Here is a 21615-nt window from a genome sequence, read left to right on the forward strand (position 1 = left end):
TAATGAAGTTGAATCTAAAAATTTAGAAAGGTTGATATCAATTGAGGAAGCAGGCAAAACACTAAGAAATAGAAAAAAGAATAGAAGTCCAGGCTAAGATGGTTTTACTGTTGAGTTTTTTAAATTCTTTTGGAAACATCTTGTAATTTTATTGTCAGAACTATAGGAACATAAAAGGAGAACTATCTATCACTCAACGTCAGGGCTTAATAACTTGTATTCCTAAAGATAATAAACCACGCCATTTTCTAAAATACTGGAGACCTTATACTTAACTTAATATTATATATAAAATTGCATCTGGGGCTATAGCTAATAGAATAAAAACAGTACTTGATAAACTTATTAGTAAGGACCAAACAGGGTTCATAGCTGGCCGATATATGGGTGAAAATACAAGACTTTTATATGATGTTATGCAGTACACAGATGATAATGATATTCCAGGTATGGTTTTAATGATAGATTTTGAGAAAGCATTCGATTCTGTCTCGTGGAAGTTCATTGATAAGGTATTGGGTTTCTTTGGGTTTGGTAATGATATTTCAAATTGGGTGAAGGTTTTTCATAATAATGTGGGGGCATATGTAAATCAAGGTCGTAATCTTTCTAAATTTTTTAACATCAAGAGAGGCTGTCGTCAAGGCGACCCGATCGCGCCATATATTTTCATTTTATGTGCTGAAATCCTTGCTATCAGGCTTAGAAATAACAAAAACATAAAAGGTATTCAAGTAGATGATGCTTTTATTATACTTTCGCAGTATGCAGATGATACATACTTGATGGTTCAGAGCAGTCTCTTGGAGCATCATTGAATGAACTAAGTACCTTGCAAAAATATCAGGATTAAGGATGAATATTGATAAAACACAAATAATTTGGATAGGCAGTAAAAAATATAGCCAGGAAACATTTTTACCTGAATTACAGTTACAATGGGGGACAGAGAAATTTACTTTGTTAGGAATTGATTTTATTGTCAATCTGCAAGAAATACCTATGATGAACTTTGGCAAAAAAATAGCGAAACTGAAAAGTCTTTCTTAGTACCTGGAGCAGGTTAAAATTAACTCCGATTGGGAAAATTCACTTAATAAAATCCTTAATGGTATCGCAATTAAACCATCTATTTATTTCACTTCCTAACCCAGATGAAAAACTTTCACAAAAAATAAATGTTCTTCTTTATGAATTTTTATGGCATAGCAAAACTGATAAAAGAGATTATATGGTTGGTGGTTTAAAGATGCTTCATATTAAAAACTTTGTTGATTCTTTGAAACTCACTTGGATAAAAAGATTAAATCAGTCCTCAGGAAAGTGGAATACTTTTTTTAATAAAACTGGTTGACTTATATAAACTACTTAATATTTGAGGGAATTATATAAAAGAGTGTCAAAAAATATGTAATAATAATTTCTGGAGAGATGTTTTTGGGGCTTGGCATAGGCTAGAAATGTCAGAAAATATGAAAGCTCTCAAAGGGAAATCACTCTTGCAAACTCCCATATGGCACAACCATACTGTAACTATTGGAGGCAAATCAGTCTATTATTCACAGTGGTATGAAAAGGGTGTATATTGCATAGGTGACCTTATAAAGGATTTTAATACTTTAACTATCTTTTCATATAATGAATTTATTCAAAGATAAAACATAAATTCTAATTTTCTGAAATGTTATGGATAAGTGTCAGCCATTAGGAAATGTTTAGAAAATTACGAATTGAGGGACTATACATTTAACCTCCCTGTAAAACCAGTGATTATTGCTTGTGTGTTTGTTTGTTTGATTTTGTTTAACGTCCTATTAACAGCTAAGGTCATATTGCACTATTTTTAAAGACAACTAGGGGTTCAAAAGTTTTTTATGACATGCTAAAAAAATCTCATAGCTAAAGGTAGAGAAAAATGGGGAGAACTCTTCGACTTTAATGATGATTACTGGGTCAGAATATACTTGTTGCCTTTCCAAGTTACTAAAAAATCCAAACTTCAGTGGTTACAGTATAGAAAAACCATCATATTTTAACAACAAATTCATTTCTTTTCAAAGCACAATCATACCGTCCATTCTCTTTTCCCCCCCCCCTCCCTCTCTCTCTCTATCTTGTTTTCTTTTCTTTTCATATTTCTTAATTCAAATGACTATCATTTGTGTATTGTGTGTGTGTTTGTGTGGGTATGGGTGAGTGTAAGTTTGAGCGAATGCCCGAGTATATTTGTTTATTGGTAATTTGATTAAGGACATGGAATAACTCACGTTGAAGCTATGTATGTACATGTGAATTGATGTATACAACAACTAAGTGAGGGATTTTAAATGTGTGTAAAATGTTTGTAAATCTGGAATGATGATGATATCATTATGAATTAATGATGAGGATGATGATGATAGGATGATAATAATATGTTGATGAACATACATATATAATGATGATTGTATGATGATGGTGATGATTGTATGATGATGATGATATAATGATGATGATAATTATATGTTGATGATGATGATGATGGCAATGATGATGATTGAATAATTATATATGAAAGAGGATGATAAAGATGAATGATGATGATGATATTGTTGATGCTGATGATTCTGATGTTGATGATGATGATATTATGATGACAATGAAAATGAATCCATGTCCGTGTGTATATGTGAGAATGCGTGATTGTCCTGTTTATGTATATGTATATGTAATGAAAAACTTGGAAAAATAAAACCATTACAAAAAACAAAAAAAACACGCTGATCTTCCTTATGCAAAATGTAACCAGGTGTGATGTAGGTATGGCCTATGCGTAGTCGGAAGAGGACAATTTCCTATCTGCGGTCTGATGTACTTGTTGCACATGAACCAACAATAGGTTGAAATGCATTTAACTTGTTGTTAAATTCTCCCGATCATTTATTTGGCCAAATCGTTTTAATAAAATTTGTAATAGAGGGTTTAAAATCAGAAAAGGGCAGTTTAATACCTTTTGGTTGTAGGTTAAGGTCTGCTTTAGCAGCTTTTCTTATAGTCATGCCAACACTTAATCACACATTTTTCTTAAGTTATTCATGTCTTTATGCATGTTACGTCCAAGAAGACCCCAATGTCAGACAGTTTTTTGTTGAACTTCCAACCAGCATTCGGTGTAATCGCTTAGTAACCGTATCTGTCCATCTTTGTTTCCATACATACATATATCTTCAACGGCATTTAGTCCAGGTTATCACATCCTGTGGCGCCATCTATTAGATCCCGTGATTGCAACAAATGTTAGCCAACTAAAACATTGTCGTGTTTGCCAATATTGGACATTAGTCCTATCAGCCGATTTGCACCATAGAGAACAGAGCAATTCTGAAGTTGCTAGACGTATTCGGTATTGACGTATCGTCATGTTGATAACGTCAAGGAAATTAGTCTGGAAAGTCCAGTATCAATTAAATGGATTTCGCGCAACCTACATATCAGATAAAAGTGTTCGGGGATATATCAGGTTTGGCTTAAGGATCCCTTTCCCATAGCACTGTGTTGTTTTGTGTTGTTTTTTAAATAGACCGTTTATCAGGTACATATAGCTCATTCAGTTAGAGCGATATTAAAACATTTTAAATCCTGTGTTTGAATTCCGGTCAAGCCCCGCTCAATTTTTACACTCTCAATACTGTTGTTGATTATATTTTGTTTGTTTCATTTTATCATTTCTGATGAAGGCGCGCAAAATATGGTTTTGTTTTCATATATGATTTACCAAAGCTTTAGTAATAACGAAAAAACCCACTTTTAAATACCTAGTTAACGTTTAAGTTCGGGGATCTTTAAGTGAAAGTTAAAAGTTCATAGAAGGTAAAACATGTTGCATGCTTACACCACACGTTCACTATTATTTAATTTCCGCTTTTGTTTGATTACATAAAACTGCATTCAATTGTGATTCATTTGGGACTAGGAGGACACAAATGATAACCTAAATCACGTGAAAATGTAACACGAGGCCCATGGGCCTGGACTTCAGGTCACCAGAGTCCTACAGTATTTATTTTTGTTGTTGAAATATGAAGTGGAAATAATGATGTCAATGATCCCTACTAATTTGAGTAAAGAATAGTGAAGTATAACGTTAAGTTAAGTTTGTCATGACCATGAGTTGATTATTCATAGACCGAGTTTCAATTAAATCGGCCTATTAAGATTATTTTTTTCAAAATGGCGGCCGTGGAGGTCACAATGGAATTTCGATAGGCCCTAAAAGAAAACTTTGCCATGACCATACGTCGATCATTCCTACCAAGTTTCAGCTTAATTGGCCGTATAAATCTGGACATTTAAGTTTGAAACAGTTATTTTCAAAATAGCGGCCGTGGCGGCCATATTGGATTTCAGTAACATTCCCATGAAGAATCAATGAAATCTCTTCGACAGTATTTCAGCTTAAGTTGAAAATGTGAAATGTTGACTGACCACGCACGACGACGGATACCAATAGGTCACTTGAGCTAAAGCACAGGTGACCTAAAAATGACGTTTTATTTGCTTCCCATGGTCTCATATTGTCTTTGTATCCTTTTCATTTAACCGTGGCATTGTTTTGTTTTGTTGTTTTGATCCTTTATGTCATTGCTTCATTTCGACCAACAGTTCTATCCTGAGGATGGACGCGTTGTACGGTGCTTATGAACGTCATATAAACAAAATGTAACATACAGTATAAGGTAAAGGTGCATATTGACACAATGAAGAAGCTCGAGTCAAAGCCGAGAGATTTCACGAATTAATTGAAGTCTTCTTTATCAAACATGTGGAAACACACCCTCAACCGAGGTATATCCAAAAATGAACAAAGTAAGTATGACATGTTCATATAAAACAGTATTTTCAGCATATTTGTTGCACAGGCGACATTTTACATTTTTAATCGCAATGTCGCTATCTCCTTATTTTGTACCTATTAATATTGGACTTGGTATTTTTTTCTCGTTTCCGTTCTGAGGATTTCGATTAGTAAACTGGAGATTAAATTTATATATTATACATATTTATTTACATAGTAGAAAATTATATCTGTATCATCTTTTATGCTATTAAGTTATCATTACATGCAGCAAACCTTTTAGATGCTTCATCTGTTAATCTGATTTTCTTGTGATATACCGATTTTTTTCGGAATAAATGAAGTTGTAGGCAGCATTACCGGGCTATCTAGTTAATGAAGACAATTTTGATAAACATGATAGCAATATTTACTCACGATTGATACGTGTTATCAGAAAAGCGTAATGACACGACCAAACATTATAAAGCAGTTAAGTAAAAGGCAAGTTAAACAAACGACATACAGCAAGCAATGTATCCTCACTCAGCTGCACAACAAAGGGAAACACTCATTATCGAACTTCCGGTCAATGACTTCCGCTTCCTGATCTCCCTTTCCGATTTGTGAAGGGAAAACTCATTACTGCATAATCGATTTTTGTATTTCACTTCCCATTAATGTAATTGGTATAAGGGAATACACCAACCGGAAAACAGGGAAAACTAACGTATTCTGGAGAGAAGCTTGGTTTGGTTTCAAGTTGACAATACAGTAGGAATTCAATATCGTGCCCCTAGTCCTAATATTCACCTCACTTACCGCGAAAGTGATGTTTCCCTAATTCATTAATATCAATATCAATATTGTTGCAACAATTGCACTAAAATAAGATTATTCCGTTTTTCCTGATAGATCATGTATGGGCATATACGCTGTGCTTAAAGACATGATCAATTTGTCTTTGATCGATCGTTTAAGACCGATTAACATTCTTTGATTTAACAGCAAACATGCTTACGGGAGTCATGTATGGTGCATGATATTTTGTTTTTGTTCCGAAGCACTTCCGATTCTTAAAGGCTCCTAATGACTTTACTTTTGTTTTGGTGTCCCCGCGGTTCCTGCTTGGTCAGGAGTGGTCGAGTGAATTGTTTGGTGTTATTTCGTTTAACGCTCTTTTTAACAGCTAAGAGGCGGTTGATTTTCTACTATCACCAGCCCTACACAAATCGGTCGAGGGTTTGAGGCCTACGTGGGGCAGTCGCCAGGTAAATGGCCGCATTTCGCTGTTTTTTCTCAGGGTACTCCGTCTTTCCTCCAACACAAGAAGCTTACACGTTCTGAATGACCATAGCTGCTAATAGAACGTTAAACACAAAAAAACACCCCAGGAATATGTCAGAAAGACATGAAAGTCACCCCATCATTCTGTATGATCATTTTCCCGATAAATCATTGACCAAGCTACAACGGATATAATTATTTCCACCTGTCAGTCACAATGGTAAACAATGACCAGGTGTAAATACATACATGCTGTTCAGGTATCTATGCCAACACATGGAGTTAATAAGAAAGCATGTCGCACATATAATGTTAGCGTTGAACGACACCTCGAATACGGGGAGATCTGCGCGTTGACACGGGTTACCTGGCATGGGCAGAACAGGTTATTGGAATATAACGATGTTGTTTTCACAACAATAAGTTTCTGAAAAGATTCAATCTTATATACCGATAAATCTTCTCATTTTTTGTTATGAAATACACTTTTAAAAGTAGTTTTCTGATCGTCTGCAAATCCGTCTGATTCGGTCATCGATATCGTCAGAATTTGTACGCTTAAAGGCAGTCATTCCGGCGAGGACCGCCAACAGCCGAATTAGCGAGACATGAAGAACACCAAACAATTGTGATTTCAGCAATTCTCCCTCGAAAAGAAAAGTTCGGAATGTATTTGGCTGCTTTAAATCGTTGATATTTAATTTTCAAACTTTTATCATTGTCGGTTCAATTCGCATGGATGTCAACCTTGTAAATTCCTGCCGGTTTTATAGTATCACCCGACCTCGACTCTTTGCGGTACACACACTTTCTAACTTCGCCACTTGACCCATGTCGTTTTGACACATACCTGCTGTCAAGATTGAAGAGTTCAGCAAGATTTACCCAAGAACGACATTTTAACCACAGAGCGATGCAATTCTTCGTTATGTTTCCCGATATGTGGTATTTATCAATTCACAACGTAAAGTGCTGAAAAGTTGGGCCTATTTTACTCGAGTTTATTTAATCGATTCTATAATATGATATGACTTAAACTTGCAACCTTTTGTAATTGTTAAATTGGCAATGCAGTCAGGGATTATTCAATGAAATTTAGCAGTTTTATTGCTGTGAGCATATTTCAAAACATTTCCGAAAATCTTCGAAAACTTACCGAGAAGTGGTCGCGACCAAGGACTGGTTTTGGATTGTTGTCGAATATCGTGTACACCCCTTTCTTGACACTTCATTTCCCCCTTAAAAAAGTGCGCACTATACGCAAATATTAACGGTAGTCGTTGGTCAGACATAAAATATCTAAATCAGTCAATAGCAATTTATAATACGACAGTTTAGTCCTTCGGGAACCTCAAAGGTGCCCGATTCATACTCGGAACATTTTTAGGTTATATATGTAATTCCCGTGGGAAATTTGGAACGCCTTTAGGTTTTCTGCTATTCCTGTTTAAAAAGGAAATCGATATCTGAGTTATCCAAGAGCTTGTAATTAGCGTCTGGTATATTCCGACAAAGTAAGACACTTAACAGCCCAAGACAACAAATGACAAAATCTTGGACTGAAACCGAAATTGATAGTCCCCACTGGGATTCCCCCCACACAATCCGGGATACACCAGCAGTTTATGTGAAAGTAATGTCCGTTGAATATTTCATCAGCATTTTCTGCTAATTAAGACATATTTGAGTGTTATCAAAACATATTTTAATTTATGATTCAACGTCCAGATCAAGGTAATTTAAGTACGTGTCTCAGTGTGTTTAGTGCATGAGTACATACATATGTATGTGTGCTGGATGCAGGGTATGTAAGTGTAATTGCCTTTATGCGATAGAGAAGATTTGATGCGGACTATTTTGTTATCTCACCGAAATACAATGCCGAAGATTTGTTTGTTTCGTATTCTTTACAACCCATTGACAATTTGAGTCATTTAGGGCCAAACAACAATGTAAAATAAAACACATTCACAACAAACTGAATATATAAAAACTAGAAACAAACGTTTAAAATATGCTCCATGATACTGACAACGGGTTATGTTGATCATGTTTAACGTCCTATTAACATCTAAGGTCATTTAAGGACGTGCCTCCATGTATGTAATGTATGCGTACAGCACATTCCGCCCAGTCACATTTATTTTACTGACAACCGGTGAAGCACGTGTTGCCATTCCCCTAAATGCTGAACGTTAAGCGGGGAATAACACCTAGCAGTTTTAAGGACTTTAGTATAGTTGTGGGATCGCACAACGTTACACGATGTGCGGTGTGCGCACGATGTGTGCACGGTGTGTGAACGATGGGCGAACGATAAAAAGCTGGACGATCATTGCTTGCGCACATCTGTGCGCACGATGGAAGGACGTTGTGCGATAACAATCCTGGTTGGTGTAAATTGAGGAATGCCTTAACAATTTATACGGTTTTGTGTTTAAACATATAAACTTGATGTTTACGTATGTTTCTATATTCTAGCAACATCTATAAACTTATATAATTATCTTTCTGTCGATACATTCTTTTATTTAGAAATTGTTTTTTCTGTGTTTTTCAACAAACTTAATCGTCACATGTAAAATTACAACACAATCCCGTATACAGGTAAACATAACCACTTTGTACATGGACCGTAGTTTTCTCCCCGCCTGGGGCACTTACGTAACTCGTCGGGTAAGGCCGGGGGTGTAAAAATCCAGGTGAAGGGGATCGATGCCATAGGCAAACGAATGCAAATAACAAATACTATTCATTACGGTCAAACGGAATCGTATATCAGCTCTGTGTGTCAGGCACTGGTCAGGTAAAACTCCGGACACTCATGAAATTGTTATTTACCTGTTCTGTTACCTTGGAGCCAAACCCATTCTTGACAGCCTAACGGTCGCTGTAATACTGTGTAACACGCTTTGTGAAATTGTGTAATCTTGATTATTGTGATGAGAAATTACAGATATATACACAGTGTACATTATCGTATACAAGCTTTCCGTATTTTTGATCTTCAAATGATACCAAATCGCATAGTTGTGCGGAGAGAATCGCACAACGGGGCGAACGATTGCTAAATCGCACAGTTGTGCGCAGCATGTGTGGACGATGTGCGGACGGTGTGTGAACGATGTATGCATGGTGTGCGCACGCTATTTTTGGTGCGTTGTGCGGTCCCACAACTGTATGTCCCGGCCTAGGGATATGACCCTTTTTTGTTTGTTTGTTTGATTTTGTTTAACGTCCTATAAACAGCTAAGGTCATTTAAGGACGTTCCTCCATGTGTGCAGTGTAAACGTGTGCTTGCCTCCTTGTGATAGCGCGGAACTGATGCCGACTTTATAGTGCTACCTCACTGAAACATACTGCCGAAGACACCCAGCAGGACGCCTCCCCCGGTCACATTATACTGACAACGGGCGAACCAGTCGTCACACTCCTAATTTGCTGAGCGTTAAGCAGGAGGAAAAACTACCATTGTTAAAGACTTTGGTATGTCTCGGCCAGGGGACAGACCCCAAAGCCTTCCTCACAGGGGCGAACTCTCAACAAATGGCCAAAAGTGAGGCATTGTCAATGGAGACATTAGGAAGAAGAAAGTTAGTTAGAAAGGATAGAAGAGATAAGGTCCCAAATTTAGTCACCCCTTACGATCATGCAATTGGGGGCAGCAGGTACAATTCTTACGCCCTACCTGCAGGGACGGGATATGACCCATTGGCTTCCTCACCTGATCCATTGGCTTCCTCACCTGGGCGAGCGCTTAACATCTCGGGTCATTTAAGGACGTTCCTCCATGTGTGCAGTGTAAACGTGTGCTTGCCTCCTTGTGATAGCGCGGATATGATGCTGACTCCGCGCTATCTCACTGAAATACCATGCCAAAGGCACCCACCCAGCACAGCATTCCGCCCGGTCATATTATACTGACAACGGGTGAACCAGTTGTTGCCATGCCCCTTAATGCTGAACGTTAAGAAAGGAATAACAACTACCATTTTTAAGGACTTTGGTATGTTCCAGCATGGTGACATAACCATTGCCTTCCGCACCTAGGCGAACGATCAACATCAAAGCAACTGAAGTATAGTCAAGTAAGGCCCCAGGAAACGAAAGGTAAGACACAGTAAGAAATACAAAGCTGCCAAATATTGCAACGGGTGTAGCAGATTTATTTTGGTCGCTATTGTGTCCCCAAATAGAGGACACCAAAGTAAATCTCTAATTCTACAGGGGAATTACACTTAAGTCGCCGTCTACGATACATGCAGTAGGTAACAGAAGTTTATTCTTTTCCCGATCCCCCACCTGCAGGGGTGTGTTAAGCAGCGAAAAACGACTACCATTTTTTAAAGACTGGTATGTCCCGGCATGGGGACATAACCATTGCCTTCCGCACCTAGGCCAACGATTAACATCAAAGCAACTAAAGTAAAGTCAAGTAGAGCCCCAGGAAACAAAAGGTAGTAAGAAATAGAGAGAAATACAAAGATGCCAAATATTGCAACGAGTGAAGCAGATCACAAATGCCTGATGTGCAGGAGGTTCATCATTAGTGACCTCTTTAAGTTCTTTTCACAGTCCCGGCCCGCAGTGGCGATCGATCATAAAGGTATCGTCGAGTACGTTTTTAATGCGATGGCATCGCTGATATCTTCATTTCGCAACATTGGCCTTGGAAAAAGTACGCAAAACATAAATCATTTGAATTTGTTGCCTTTTCGAAAGGTTATTTTTTCCTATTACTTATTTTAGGTATATATCATTATGTATTGCGAAGGTTTAACTCCGAAAGAAATATTATCGATAACAGTTTATGCATTTTATATTTGTTCACATGGAACTCTTTTGAAGGTAAAACCAAATTACAGCGAAATAGCATAAATCCTTAAAAGTGTAACGCAGCTATAGTTAGATCTTAGGTTTGTTGTTTATATATGTGTCAGACAGGAAGGCATACAATCGCTGGAATGCTCCCATCTGATCTATTATATCGGTAAACAGAGCTGACATCCGGTATTATATTGCGACAGGGAATTATGTACAAATCCTCTTACTTAGATCGGGTATTTTGGAAACCACCAATTTTCAATCGACTTGAAAGGTTTCAGTGTATTAGTATCACATTATTTTACTGATAGCTGCAGATGAAGATAAAACTGCAGCTAAAAATAAATCATCTTCAATGCCAATATCTTATCTATTTCAAAATCCAGATCTATAACTTATGTTCACTGCGAAATTTCTAGCAATAAATAACTTTGTGTTTGCATCTTTTATGTTTTTCCGAATGATCTTAAACCACACGCAACTTTTACCGATTTTTAAATTCTGCTTTATACTTGTGTATCGTATTACGATCTTAATAAACAAAATCAACTTTTGATGATAAGAAAAAATCAAAAAAATCTTTATCACATAACACTTAGTCTGATATAGTATACTAGGTTAACTCTTCATAGTCCCAGTACAAATAATTTTAATGCCATTTTAATTTAGTTGTGGCCTTTCGAGCTCTGTTTAATTCGTATTTTATCGTCGTGTTTACTTTACAACTCGGGGAAACAATACCATAAAATACCATGTTATCAAACTCCATGCATTGAATGTCAATTTAAGTCCAATGTATTTTTAGGAGAGTAGTCATTTGAATCCATATACGTTGCCAATTAGTACATACCTTTCAATATTTGCTTACAACCGAAATAAATAAATAAATCTATATACATGTATATCCTTATGAAAATAATTCGATTTGGTTTTCTTTCTAAAACTAGACATTTGTGTGATGACCACGTGGATTTTAATTTAAATAACGGTAAACCATGCAAGAGTCATTTAATTGACATTAAACATATCATCTTTGAATACATTTGTTTTTAAATGGAGAGCTATGAATGCCGCAAAACATGTAAAGCTATCGTTTTTGGTCAATCCCGTTCTTAAAACCGAAGCTATACATGTTTTGTCGCATTCGTGCGGTTTATAACGGAGTCTTGACTAAACCCCTATGAACTTCTTCAAATTCTTCTAATGACTCTGTTTTAACTGAATTGCACGCTTGTTACAGCAGTAAAGTTCTGGATGTTATCTTTGGGAGTAATACAATTCGAAACGGTTTATTCCGGACCATTCATCCATCTGTCGACGAAAGTTGTCGCCGGCGAATGTGTGACCTATAATAATCATATACTGGTATATTTTCATATAAAATGCATTGTCATTCATAATGTTTCATAGTTAAAATTATTTGTGTAATTTTTGTTCATAATATTCATTTATAAGGCGAGCAATCATAAATGTAATGTGTCCGTATATGCATGACCTGATAATTACAAAGGACATGAACAAAAGTATGGACATCTTTTCAATTTAATACAGAATATATACAAAATGAATTGTGTGATGGCATTAGTATTTTGGGATAATATTGTACCATAGCTTATTCATAACTTCATATGCTTAGAATTAATAAACAATAAAATCTGGCAAATGTTTGTAGAACTAGTCTTTATTATTGTCAGAATGCTAAAAAATAAACTCATACATCTAAATATGCAAAACAGAATTCATGGAGAAGCGGCAGGAAAGAGAAGAATGTCAATCAGGCACACGTACCTTAAATTTAACATAGCGAACGTCGAAACTGGTAACACGCAAAGAGTGGTCGCAAACTTGTACTCCCAATCGAAGTAGAGACTAAAAGTGTAGATCTGACCAAGAAGAGAGCGGTGAAAGGCTTTGGGATGACTGGATCCCGATTACTCAATAGAGTAGGCCAACTGTGTAGCACGGTACAAATAAACGGCTTTGGACAATATTAGTCAGTCTTTGAATATTTGGCAAGCCATGAAGAGAGCACGAGACTCTGACGTTAAGAAAAGCCGGACTGGAAGAAACTGGGTACAGCAGGAGCCCGTATGATGAACCATACTGTGAAGAAGTACTTTAAAGATATCATTGACATCGTGACATTTAAGTCTTAAGAACAAACTTGCTGCTATCTGGAATGCGGAGGAAACAGGAAAACACTTGGAACTTACTCTTGTTATTGCAAGTAGAGCGTCAAGAAAATGTCATTGGCAGGACCAACAACAAATATTACAATAACAGTTTTGTTTGGTTTTATATTGTTGGACTTTTGCCGCTTTTTCTTCTCTTTTGCACTGTTGTTCATTTTGAAATTGTTGAAAACTGATATAAACCATGCAGGGCAAAACGATACACTTGGGTGCAAATGGTTAGCGGGGATGAGATCGTGGAGTGCAAACGATCAAGATTGATGCATTTAGTACTGCCGTGTAGGCAGACACCGGGGAATTTCAGATGATGTGATTGGAAAGAAAAGAAAACAGACAATGATGCTTATCCAAGTCTCAGGTCAAATGTACGTTGTGTATGTCAAGCCTGTTTGACAATACAAAGCAACAGCTGATAGTTCAGCTTAGAACTAGTGCCATGCCATACGTACATACACTTGGTTATATACATACACACATCACGCTTACACAACAACACACATGGAGGCACGGCCTTAAATGACCATAGCTGTTTTGACGATGAACAAAATAAAACCAAATCAATCTATTAAACGAAATGCCTTCTGAACAGATGATTTATGAGTTGGAGTAAGACTATTGATATAATCGCCTGGTGTATCTTCTGCACCAGCGAAAAGATTAACTGAATAATATACAATTGTTCAAGATAACAGCATCGCATTATCCATTTATAACCAGTAATTCAATTCATGAAGAACATAGGAAAAGGCAAACACAATAAATGTATTTTCGCTATCAATGGAGATGAAATTGACGGTATTTAGATTAGCTCGATATGGCGACTTCCCCTGAACATGATGTGAAACCACCCACTAATCACTTACAGAACTAAAATAGGAGGCTGGGGATTTGCATTTGTGTTAACACGAAAATCCACACTCCAAACAGTGACCGTTTTATTACATTTCCAGGAAGAAATAATCCATCGTCATTATACAACCAGTCTGACTGGAAGTTGTAGCTTATATATTTTCAAAGTAAGAGGTGTTGTAGACTTTAAACCGATTATACTTAAAACCATCACAAACAGTTATGCATATCCATCAGTAATATTTAGGGTTTTAACATGAAATGTTTCCCAACTATGAACTGTCAACGTCTGCCACGATTGTTGTAGGTTAAGGATCCATGTCCCGCTGCGAGCAAAACACTAGAGAGTTCCACTATGGCTTTTTATACATACAGTAACATCCCCCTTATTTCGTCTCAGATAGTGTTAACAAAAATATTGATGCTGTTGACAAAGTAACTTAGTTGCTTCAACGGACGGTTGTATGATCGGAAGTCAAGGGTCGCACTAATACTGCAAATTGTTGACGACACGATGCGTCATTTCCTGACCAGACAGGGTCTCGCTCTTCCCTCAATTCTTGGCTCATTCACCAAAATAATGATAAATGTTTCCTAACACATGTTGTACCCTGCATAATGTATCCTGTAACCACACGTGGTACCCGTCATGTTTTCTGTCAGCCCAAGAGAAGTACATTTTAGATTACCCACAATTAAATATACAAAGGACAATTGTTTTCTGACGGCATAATAAAACTGTGATGTTCGTACGTACCACTGCAAACGAAATTTTCCTAAAATCATGAATTTTTAAACATGTTTTTCGAAACTTTTTTGATCACACCTGAACCCATCTCTCAGGGTATATCTTTAGACAAAAAACAAAACCTTTGCGTTGAGATTGTGCCGGCTTCAAAACCGACAGCGAGTACCACTTTGTTAGGATAGAGAAGAGAAATAGTGTCTTCACAGAGACAAGGCAATTTACGTAGACTACAGACTGTACACCGTCTATATTGTTTATAAGCTTGCAAAAGGCAATGGTTCACTGATGAACGTCTGGACTCCCAATCTGTTGACGTGTAGCCAGAAGGTGTAGTCTATTGATTACTATATGCATTTGGAAAGATGTTATCTTATAGGGTTGCTAGAACTATTTTTAACAAAATGTAACGCATTGTATCAATAAGCGCTTGTATGTGTGCAAATCAATAAAATGAGTTGTTTGCGATGAGTGGAAAATACATGTGAAGATAGGTTTCCCATTGTTTTCTATGTATTTGAAGCATTGTTACACTGTATAATGTGTTTGTACTTTAAATGGCTAACTGTAATGATTAAAACAGGAAGTACAAGATAATCTGATTGTGTTTTGATGCGCTTCTAACTGCATTTTCTTCAGGATATAGTTAACTTCAGAATCAGGGTATTTTTATGCGAGAAATTTACCAGTGTCTTATTGTACACAGTTAAGTGACGGCATGTTGTGTTATTTAATAGATCCACTTTCCCTTTGCAGAACAGGTCGAAGTAGTTTAAACTTTTTCTCTTTGGGATTATGCTACGTGTAATGGTGACAGTTCATTTTACCTTTATACTTGTCAATTGGTTTAAAAGCCCTCAAACCGAGCTTTAATGCAATTCAAAATTTAAAATGTTAACAAGTGTTGACTGCTCCGTTGACAAAAGGTCAGGTGATACTGCAGGCCATGGCAACACATCCACATTCTGCTAATTCAGGAAACCAGCCACAACACATGCAACGTATGGTCTAGTGTTGTCATGTTGCATTGTGACGTGATGATGTGGGCTTGCAATATCTCATCACAGTGGCAAACTGGTCATATGTACATCATTGACCACCAGAAGTGTTCTGGAATTATGCAGTCCCAGACCATCCGCCAATGAGACGACATTCATTCTACATCACAATTGTTCTATCTCACTGAAATATCAGTATTGGTATGTCCCGGCCTGGGGACAGAACCCAGTGCCTTCCTTTCCTCACCTGTGCGAACGCTCAACATTCAGGTAACAAGTGAGATGTTGACAACAAGTGAATTGTTTCCAAGCAAGTAGGCGCTAGGAAATATAAGGTAGTTAGAAGTGGAAAGAAAGAAAAAGATCCCATTTATTGCAATAGGCGCAGCAGATTTATTTTGGTCGCCTTTGTTTACCAAAATAGACCAAATTATGTGGGGGTCCCTCATTAGTCGCCTCCTACGATGCATGCTGTGGGTTACAGCAGGTGTATTCTTTTCCCGATCCCCTACCTGCAGGGGAATGAGCAGACCCTTGTGTTTCCAGACTGCTGAAAACGTCTCAATAAGGCATGAATACTGTTCCAAATTACACATAGCTTGCATCATTCCAACCAGTAGTTGCAGTCATTTTTCAGAGTCTTGGAACAGCTTGCAAAACTCCCCCTGCAGGTAGGGCGTTAGAATTGTACCTGCTGCCCCCAATTTGCATGATCGTAAGAGGCGACTAAATTTGGGACCTTATCTCTTCTCTCCTTTCTAAATAACTTTCTTCTTCCTAATGTCTCCATTGACAATGCCTCACTTTTGGCCATTTGCTGAGCGTTCGTCCCTGTGAGGAAGGCTTTGGGTTCTGTCCCCTGGCCGAGACATACCTTTTCAAGTCTTTAAAAATGGTAGTTTATACTCTTGCTTCACGCTCAGCAAATTAGGAGTGGGACGACTGGTTTGCCCGTTGTCAGTATAATGTGACCGGGTGGGGCGTCCTGCTGGGTGTCTTCGGCAGTATGTTTCAATGAGGTAGCACTATAAAGTCGGCATCAGTTCCGCGCTATCACAAGGAGACAAACACGAACATATCGCAGCCTCCCAAAATACACACACATCACTACACGCATGCATCTTGCACACAGGGGAGGCCGTCCTGAAATGACCTTAGCTGTTAATAGGACGTTAAACAAAATCAAACAAACAAAGCTTGCAAAACCAGAGATACATATATTTTTCTGTTTGTCTTGGATGTTAGAAAATACACGACAGTATCAAAGTAGGTAAATATTGTCGAAATTTCAACTTGCTTGCTATCAGCGAAAAAATGCATTCACTTGTTAAGGACTATACATTTTATATGTGTAAAGTTTCATGTTAAAAAACATAGTAGAACTTTGTTATGTGCGGATGTTATAGCATGTTGTGTTAAATATCGTTAAAAATGAACCTAATTCGGGTGCTGACTAATGAGTGAAATTGGGAGGTTAATTTTATTGTTTTAGCTTTGTTAATCATCGTTATAATCATTAAATAATTGCAATGTATCGAAAGAGGCCACTTTTGATTCCTGCCTAACGCGCAGCATTTAGGGAAACGGCAACAACTGGTTCTCCAGTATAATGTAATTGCGTTGGCGTGGTATTTCAGTAAAATAGCACTCTAAAGTCGGCATCAGATCTGTGCTATTACAAGGAGACAATTTCATCAACATTCAACGTCTCATGCAAAAAAATGAATGAAGTCCGTTTTGAAGATCGCTAGGTTTGTTTTGTAACTATATAAAGTAGTATCAATTGCATATTGAACATGGACATATGTCAAATATGCCATCATTTTAACAATCCTAATGAAACTATGACAAGTGTCACAATATTAGTCACCGTGATATCACGATCGTACATTGTATCTTGAATAGTCACATTCAGCTACATGAAAAATCCACTTTTTAGATAATTAGAATACAAATACACTTCAAAGCCCTTAACAATCAAAGAAACAAGTACATTGTAAATATTCGTATAAAATATATAGCTATCTGCTGATTTTATTTATGAGTAAAGTTATTAGTTTAGGTGATACACAGGTGACAGAATTCATTAGTACCTGGTTAATTATTTCATTACAGATAAAATCTTCCCAAACTCTTTGTATATAATGTACATGTACCAATCAATAGTAAGTCTATCTTTTCTGGTCCAACTTATACAGGTTGGGAGTCCAGACGTTCATCATAAACACATTGCTTTTGCATGCTCATATACGATGTAGACAGTCTATTGTCTGTAGTCTACGTACATTGCCCCGTTTCTACGAACAAAACCCTACCCTTCTTCATTCCTACATAGAGTGTAATTCATTGTTGGGTCTGAATCTAAACCACCAGTCCATCACACCACATCAGTTACTCAATATCACAAGGCATATCCTTAGGGTCCATGTGTGATCTAGGTGGTTTCCTATCGATCAACGTTTGAAAAATGCATGATTTTAGGAAAATTGAGACAATGAGGATAACCCCTCTATATTTCGTTTGCAGTGTAAAATACGTGCATCGCGAATATTAGATTAGATAAAGTGCCTGTAGTCAATTATATGACTCAAGGGTTATGGACCACTCATTAAAAAACAAACAAATTACAAGTTTCATTTAAATGTATATAACTGTTTTTGCTATTAGTTTAAATTTCGTGAAATAGCAAGTCATAACGTTGTTCATATACATGAATGTATTATTACCCCAACTCATACACAGATGAATGCACCTTAAATATTTAGTAATAGAAAATTAGTACTAATTATAAGTTATCCTTGATCCCAGAACTTGATTATAAATAGGTACACAATGTAGTTTGTTTAATACAAATGTAGTATCGAAATAACACCTTTTTTTTCAAAATTGTTTTCAAGAAATATGACAGTGTTGTTTTGTCATTACACATGGTAGTTCGAGTTATTTCCCCTATGACGGTTTAGAATACAGTAATACTGTTGACTGGTGGTATGAGGTAGATCAATTTAAAAAGAAAGATCCACCCTAGTTTGACTTACGATCCGAACTATGCATATTATGTATACCGCATCCAGTTCGAGCTGGATAGTGCGTTGTGTAGCATGTACATTTACCTTTCATGTTTTAAAGTCATTACTAATTGAAGTACACATACCAGTTATCAAAGATTTAACATATGAGAATTGTTCAAACCCAATTTTCAAAACTTGTGATATTAAATTACTTGAAATATTTTTATTGCTCGGGAAATCTACACAAATTATGATAGGTTTTTGACTCATCTAGACCGATTTAATATACATTAGTTTTATTTGGATAATGTCTTATTAACAGCTAAGGTCATTTAAGGACGGGCCTCCATGTGTCTTACGTATTCGTGCACTCGGCACTTAATTCCACCATTAAATAATTGACATAAACTAACAAGTAAACCAGTTGTTACGATAACATTAAATGCTCAACGTTTAGCAAGGAATTACTACAGGTTTAATAGCTTTTTTATGTCCCGGCACGGGGGCAGAACTCAATGGCAATCCCACTAGGACAAACACGCAACACTTAGGAAACAAAAAGGTTGTCGGTAAGTAGAGAACATGTATATCTATCCAAAATGTTTTTATGGTAGCAGATCAACTGTTGTTTCCCAATAAAGCCTTCGATTCTACTTGCGACCCACATAAGTCGTTGTTCACGACATTAAGGGGAAGACATTGGTTTAATAGGTCTGTAGGCAGTGGATCAAGCTCACAGGACTTCGATTGCGAGGTCATGATAATGTTGCGCAACTCATCCTGGGTTGTTTGTGAGAGCTTTGCCAATGGTTCCCCATCAAATGCAATGTCAGCAGTCTTGAGCAGCAGAGGTGTTCAATTCGGTAATGTTTTTCCTGATTGAGCTGATTTTATTCAGAAAGTAATCACTGAACTTGCTTGCTAAGTCTTTTTAAGAATGACAGCTTGGTAGGATAATTTCACCTTTCTGTCCCTTTTGGTGTTTGGTGAGTCTAAAAAGCTGTCTAGTATCCTTGCCGCATTCTTCCATTCTATCCGAATAAGAAGCCTTCTTTGACTGGAAGAGTAGTGAACAAACTAGCCGACATTGCTCCCTATAAATCAGTTGGTGAACGGTTAATTTGGTCCGTCGCCACTGTCTCTGCTTTTCTACGAATCTGTTTTTTCCACGCGGAGATTTTCATTATACCACGGGACATTCGGTCTCACAGTTATCACCTTAGTTTGCAGAGGTGCGGGTTTCTCTATGAGGGCTTCTATACCAGATGTGTATGCCTCAACAAGAGCATCAACCTCGCCTTCAGTAGATTGAAGGGCGGAACAAGACTGAATGTCATTGTTGAAATCTGGTATTGAAATTTCGCGGGATTTCCAAAAGCTCACGTCCTTCCTTGCAGGAGTTGGCTTACTACAATTCAGTGTTGTGTGGACAGCAAGATGATCAAAAGATTGGTTCCCCTTTACATCACTTAGACATGGATGAATCACTGAAATAGCTCCATGAATGGCTGAGTTATCTCCCCTCGTTATGATCACATCCAGTGTGTGGCCATGGGTGTGTGAAGCTTGTGTCACATGCTGAATCATCAGACCCCTCGAATCTAGTAGACCAGAGAACTGGCGAGCATCAACATAAGATGATCGTCTTAGTGGAAATTTAGATCACCCGTGATAATAATAATACTTTGTGGGGTTTGCATCACCATATCCGTCCTGATTATGTGATAGACTCGAGCTCCAAGCTGTACATATACGGTTTGCGCAATATTCATTTTTTAGTCCATGTCAGGAGTGTGCTGAAATAAGGGATGTCTGTGGTTAAATAATATGAAAATATATGTCAAATAACCCGTTTATTTATCATAAAAGTGACAGCTAAACAAGGGTTTGGTCACGAATATAGAAAACTGTTTCTAATGTATTATACATACTGTAATAAATGGTAGACAGAGGGGCAAACCCCTAATAAACTGCTTATAGCATTTCATCTTCTCCGCATCACTTGTTCGTTGACTACTATGCAGTAGATACATTTCTACATCTTTATGCTCCAACAACGGCATAACGCTTTGGCCACTGCTCCACCCAGAACCTCATTAATTATTCTGGGGGATATCAGCAGATAATGACGTCTGATTACTGTAACGCTTTCTCTATCCGGTATTTTGTTGTCGTGACTTGGTAGGGAATGTTATCATAAAATAAAGCGTTCTGATGTTTGCGAAGATGGTAGCATGGTCGTCTGTCGACAACTCCGGCTAAAATAACAGTTCTACAATGGAATATAAATGAATATGACATATTACTATGCAGATTCAAGTTTCCGGTAACTATTGATATGATGCGTTTTCTTAAACGTCTTCCCGTACTACTATTGCATTCTGAGTCGTGTCATGTCTGTCTAATTCAGAACATGCGACTCGTAAATATGGCGGTCTGTTTCTTCGTAGGATTATCCATGAATCTCATCTGATTCTCTTCAGCATCTAATAAATTGACTTCTTATTTCCTATTTATTCACACATCCTGTAATTGGAATATCCATGGATCGTTACATTATCCCCTTCCTCGAAAAAAGATCCTCCCGAATACCATATATATTTTGAATTCACCAAAACGACAGGTGCGTGTCACGCGATTAATTTTCTCGTGCGGCAGTCATACTAGTCTTCTGCTGTTTGGGATGTGATGAACGTCGCAGTAAAAGCTTACTGCATATTGATGCATAGATAAAATAGGTAAAGTACTTCCATGAGAGATTCTGATTTGGTGGATTTTATTATTAACTTTCCTTTGAATGAAAATTGAAAGTGTTGGATAATTTCCAGGGGTACATTGGCATTAACTTTGTACCCCTTCCACCAAGATCTAGAATGATTTTAAAACATACCACCA

General features: G+C 37.2%; 1 protein-coding gene across 1 annotated transcript in view; it reads right to left on the reverse strand.

Annotated features, from left to right (window-relative positions):
* Window positions 1-21615, reverse strand: part of LOC110440278 (acetylcholine receptor subunit beta-like) — a 48645-nt gene that overhangs the window by 26013 nt on the left and 1017 nt on the right. The gene's annotated exons all lie outside the window — the stretch shown is intronic.

This window comes from Mizuhopecten yessoensis, unplaced genomic scaffold, assembly GCF_002113885.1.
Source record: "Mizuhopecten yessoensis strain PY_sf001 unplaced genomic scaffold, ASM211388v2 scaffold11177, whole genome shotgun sequence".
Classification (NCBI taxonomy): domain Eukaryota; kingdom Metazoa; phylum Mollusca; class Bivalvia; order Pectinida; family Pectinidae; genus Mizuhopecten; species Mizuhopecten yessoensis.